General features: G+C 57.3%; 1 pseudogene; it reads left to right on the forward strand.

Annotated features, from left to right (window-relative positions):
• Positions 1-2,042: 2,042 nt before the first annotated feature.
• The window catches only part of LOC119349999, a 10,698-nt pseudogene continuing 7,092 nt past the window's right edge, over positions 2,043-5,648 (forward strand).

The raw sequence follows: 5,648 nt of genomic DNA on the forward strand, positions 1-5,648 counted from the left end.
AGGCGATACTCCCGCCAAGATCAGCGCCAGGATCGCTGCCTGGATCATCTGCGCCAGTTTCGTCCGTGTAATCTATTTCCTGCATAAAATCAAAGGAATTTTCGCCTATTCCTTCGCCAGCTTCATGCATGCTTTCAGCAGAGTTTTGTCTGTGCTTTCTCTTAGCAGAGCTATTCTGCTGATGGCCATGGGGGCAAGAGACATGATGGGTTATACCAATGTGTTCAAAGAATGAGTGAAGTTTTTGGTATTCACCCCCAATCGGTTTGCATATCCAGAATTTTGCGATCAAAGAGTCGTTCAACATGTTTTTGAAAGAGATGGAATTTCTCAAACACATCAGACTTATTCTTGAGTAAATAAACCCAGCTAAATTTACTGAAATCATCAATGAAGCTCACATAATATTTTTGTCTGCCTACAGAAATTGGTCCAGGACCCCACCCATCTGAAAAAATAAGCTCTAAAGGAGCTTTTGACTCACTAGTAGACCTAGAATAAGGAAGTTGATGGCTCTTGGCCATTTGACATGCATCACAAACTAAGCGAAGGATACCCTAAGCGTTTGTGCCACCGTGAAGTGGATGGTTTTGCAACGCCTAGCACTTGACGATGAGGTACACCCTGACGACCAGATACGGGAAATAGGCCATCTCTACTCTTGTTTTGAAGAATGGTGCTCTGAGTGGCCCGATCCTTGCAAAAAAAAATTCAGGGTAAATCTCAAGAAAAGCATGATTGTCTTTCATAAGACGATGGGCGGAAAGTAAACTCTGGTCGGCTTGTGGAGCGTGAAGGATGTTGTTTAGTGCTAAGGAGGAACCATTAGGGGTAGTAAGAACTGAATGGCCAATATGTGCAACATCCATACCTTGACCACTCACCGTGTCGATTTGTTCCGTGCCGGTGTAACGATCACGAACAGCAAGCTTCTCCAACTCTCCTGTCACGTGGTCGGCAGCACCGTTGTCAAGATACCAATTGGTATCAACTCCATAAGGAGTGAGCTGCGTTGGCGGAGCAATGTCCTCCACCACCTCCGCCTCCTCCGCCACCACCAACTCCATAGGTTAAGCGTATGCCTAGCAGGGACGCATTGTGTGTTGATATATAGGGCCGAAGCCTGGAAGTTACAGAGAAGATTTACATGACGGCGTGGATTGATCTCCAAGACTCAATCTCAACAGCCTAACTAAAACCCTATACAATCTATCATGCGGTTTATACACCACCGCATATTTAAATGTTTAACACCCTGTTGTGTTGTTTGCAGAGCGGGACGAATGCATTTGCAGTTCCAGGGTCAACAGGCGGCAAGACGTTGCAAAGGTGAAGCCCTCGGCCGCAGCCGCAGCCGTGCTCAGCCAGGCCAACAGAGCGCCACAAGGCAACGGCTAGGGGGCAGCGCAGAAAATCCCTGGGGCTCTCCAAGGGTGCATCCGAGCTTCTATGGTCGTCTTCCATCGAAGGAGATCACCGGTGTGGACTCAGCGTGGACGAAACCGTCTGGTCCTTCGGCTAGGCTCGTGGCCCGTGGCCCGCCCGGTCCACGCATGCTTAAAAAAATCACCGGTCAAGTGCATAAAACATGGACCGAAAAAACATCAGCCCGGTCCGGTGAAAGCCCGGTCCGACCAAGCGGACCAAAGAACAACCTTTTTTTTGCATTTTATGAATCTGTGGACGAAGCCCAGCCCATCAACAGACCAAAATATTTAGGGACTAGGATAAATGTGGTGAGCGGGTGACCCCCAAAAAAAGAGAGGGATAAACGTGGTGGCTTGTATGCCTTTTGATTCAACAACTTTACAGAAGTACTAAGATTTGACTTTAGCATCCTTACAGAAAAGGAAGAAAGATTTGTCGTGTACACCGTGCGCCACGAAGTACGTACTACATGCACATCGCCATCGGGCATTGATTCATACAAATGTTGACTCTTGATGGTGATGGTTAATTTCGTTAATTAATCGGCTACATATAGCAGCTGTATGTGCTTGTAATCCCAAACAAACCGGTTAGTTGTGGCAATGAAGTCCAGTATGGCGCAGCAGCTGATGCAGGATCCAACAATGGCCTCCCTCCTCGCGGTCGCGCTCACCGTCGTGTTGCTGCTCATCGTCACCATCAGCAGAGGGGGCCGGCGAAAGCCGCCGTTACCGCCTAGCCCGAGGAGCCTTCCGGTGATCGGCCACCTCCACCTGGTGCGTCCATCGGTGCACCGCACCTTCCATGAACTGGCGGCCCAGCTCGGCCCGCTGGTCCACATCCGGCTCGGCTCTACCCATTGCGTGGTGGCCAGCTCCCCTAGCGTTGCCGCCAAGCTTATTCGGACTCACGAGGGAAAGATTTCGGAGGGGCCGCTGTCGGCAGGAAACGACACCTATGGGATCACCGGAATCCCTTTTACTGTTGCGGGGCGCAGAATCGTGAGAAGAGCAGGACTAGGAGATAGCTCACAGGGGATTTACTCAGGTTCGGGCCGCAATGATGCGTAAAACCCTACGATCCTGCTTTGGTGGTTGTATTGGTGTTCTTGAGCTCTCGAACTAGCTCTGGGTGCTGCGAGGTTCAAAAGAGCCGAATCCCCACTCAGTATGCCATGGGCCTCCTTTTATAGGCGAAAAGGGCTGCCACAGTGGCACACAGGAGGTGGAAAGTGCTACAGCGTTGCAAGGTTAACGCTAGCATTACAGGACAAGACGCATTAAATGCGGGGCTTAGGTGTCCGTCACTTTATTGGGGGACGGGGGTGAGGCCCGTCCCGTCTGTCGCCGCCCCTCCTGGCTTCGACACGCGCCCCGGCTAGCAACACAGGCAGCGCCATGTAGGCAGGCAGACAGCTGAGGTGGCGCGGTGGTGGAGCCTCCACGAAGGTCTGCATGCTGCCACGCAGGTGCCTACCCAGTTGGTTGGGTTGGCAGCTGTATGCGAATGGCGGTGAAGACTTGGCTGGCGCGGGCCTAGCAGTGGCCCCGCCGATGCGCTTGGCGAAGGTCTTGCCGGGTGGCCCGGCAAGGATCTTGCCGTGGTGCGCTGACTTCCCCGGCAAGGATCTTGCCGGGGGTCTTGTGGGTCTCTTCGGTGAGGATGGTTGCCTTCCTATCCCCATTTGATCTTGATTGCTTTATGTCTTCACAAAGATCTGCATGCCACCACGGAGGTGCCTCCCGAACCCTGTCCCAACTCGACTGCTCAGCGTCGGTGGGCTCGAAGGTGGCTCACTCAGTTGGCGTGGGCGTGCTGCCCCGGCAAGGGCCTTGCTGGGGCCGCTGAGGCCGCCCCGGCAAGGGTCCTTGCCGGGGAAACCTGCGTCGCCCATTCGATCTTCGTGGCCTTGGTCCTTGTCGTTGCTCTGTTTGTCTTGTGGCCTCGGCTTCTCTCCGGCTTCCCTTTCCTGCCATGTATGTGCGTGGCCGTGGCTGGAGGCTCTGACTGCCCGTGCACAAGTAAAGGGGTCAAAAGGAGAGCCCCTACTTTTGTACACCGACAGGAGCCCTGGGCCCGGGCCACACATAAGCACAACACGTTGTTGGGCCAGGCCCAGAATGGTGTGCGGGCAGTTGGGGCGGATTTTCACCGCGGCCGCTGTTCCGTCTGCTGCGCTTACCCACGCCCCGCGTTGAACGCGCGCCGTGGGGGTCGTGCGCGTGCGTGACGTGGGGGGCATGCGAGGGATGGCAACCGCACGCATGCGTCGCGTCGCAGTTAATGGGAAAGGAGGCGGCCCGCGCCTTCCCCATAAAAAGGAATAACTGCGGGGCGCTCTCACTTTGCCCCTTCCCTGCGCCTTCCTCCAATCTCAGAACCGCCGCCCCTTCTTCTCGAGCCCCTCTGCTTTCGCCCACCACCGCCGCGTTTTTGCCATCCTCTGCTTTCCGCGACCGCAATGGCGCCCAAATCCTCCAAAGGAAAGGGAGGAGCCAAGGATGCCGGCTTGGCGGAGCCGTCAGAGAGCGAGCTTGTGGCGCGACGGGCGCAGTTCGCCCTTTTTCCCTCGACGGTCGACGTACCCATGCTTCGGGAGTACTTCAAGGACCTATGGGGAGTGAATACGGGGGGAGAGGCGACGGGGCATCCAGCCACGACCGTCGTCCCTGCCAGCGTCGGGCCCTCCCCAAACTGGTACCCTTTCTTCGTCGCCTACTTCTCCTGCGGGCTCTGTCCCCCTTTCTCTGATTTCTTCAAGGATATCATGTACAACTTCGGCTTTCGCCTCCTGGACTTCACCGCAAATGTCGTGGCGTGTATGGCCCTTTTCGCACACCTCTGCGAGGGCTTCGTCGGGGTGCATCCCAGCACGGCGCTCTTCCGCCACTATTTCTCCCCGCGGATCCAAAAGGAAGGCGCCATCACCGGCAGCGTCGCATGGATCTCAAGGGCCAAAGGAGCATACCCGGACGGCGCCACGAAGGAGAGGTGGGAAGAGTGGCGGGGCCGGTGCTGCTTTATCCAGGAGAAAGAACCGCCGGTGTTCTGCGCGGTTCGTGAGAAACCGCCGGTTTGTGGGGGCGATTGGGGAACGTCGATGCCGACGCCAAGCTTACGATCGCCACCATTAGGATCCTTCGGCTCACCCAGGCCGCGCTCACCCTTGAGATGATCGGGGCGGACTTCATCCGCCGCCCAATCGCCCCTCTGCACGACAAGGGGAGGCCAGCCTGGCTCTTCGTGAATGCCGCTGACATCATGAGGCTCCGTGCCGGCCTTGACAACAACCTGACGGTGATGAGGCATGCCCATTTGTGCCAACAGATGTTCCAGCTCGAGGTCGAGCGGTCCGGCAAGCTTGCCAGGGCCGCTGCGAAGGCCGGCAAGGTCGACAAGGAGCCTGTCTTCAAGCTGCCGGCGGGGATGGTCCCGCTGAGCAACTACTCTCGCCGGAACGAGATTATTGCCATGATGCCGCTTCTCAACGCGCACGGCCTTGACCCGAACTGGGTCGAGCCGAGCGAGCTCGTGGTGCAGGAGTTCTTCGACACCCTGCACGAGATATACGTCACCGACGAGCCGCAGCTCATCCAGGACACCTCTCCGGCGGAGCTGGACTACATCACCGCCAGGCTGGAGGAGGCGAGGCTTGCCGAGGAGGAGGCAAAGCTCGTCAAGCAGGCCGGCAGAGCCGGTGGCGTGGTGGACAAGACCGAGGCGGAGGCAGAGGAGGGGGAGCTCGCCTGGTGGGAAGCAGCCGCTGGGGAGGCCAGCGGCGCCGACACCGGGGCTCCCCTCGTCGAAGACGCCGTCAACGTGTCGTCAGAGGAGGAGGGCGACGAGGGGAGGACCGCGACCGTCGATCCCCTGGTCACCGGAAAGAGGCGGGTCCTGCGGCGGGCCTCCTCCGGCGAGCCGGTCCGCCTCGACCGGGCCGTGCAGCTGCGGCAAGCTCAGGAGGCGCCCGCATGCCAGACGAGGGCGGCGATGAAGAAGGCGGCGAAGGCCGTGGCATCGAAGAAGAAGACATCTGCTTCTTCATCGTCCAAGCGCGCCCGGACGCCATCGCCTCCCCCCTCGTTGGCAAACGTTGGCGCGGGGGTCGGGGTTGACTTGTTTGACTTTGGGCCTCTCAGCCAGAAAGAGAGCTCGGGCCTCTCAGCCCGGAGCGGAAGAGGAAAGCAACGAAAGAGGAGGAGGAGGAAGAGAACGAAGAG

The sequence above is a fragment of the Triticum dicoccoides genome, chromosome 1B (genome assembly GCF_002162155.2).
Source record: "Triticum dicoccoides isolate Atlit2015 ecotype Zavitan chromosome 1B, WEW_v2.0, whole genome shotgun sequence".
NCBI classification, from domain to species: domain Eukaryota; kingdom Viridiplantae; phylum Streptophyta; class Magnoliopsida; order Poales; family Poaceae; genus Triticum; species Triticum dicoccoides.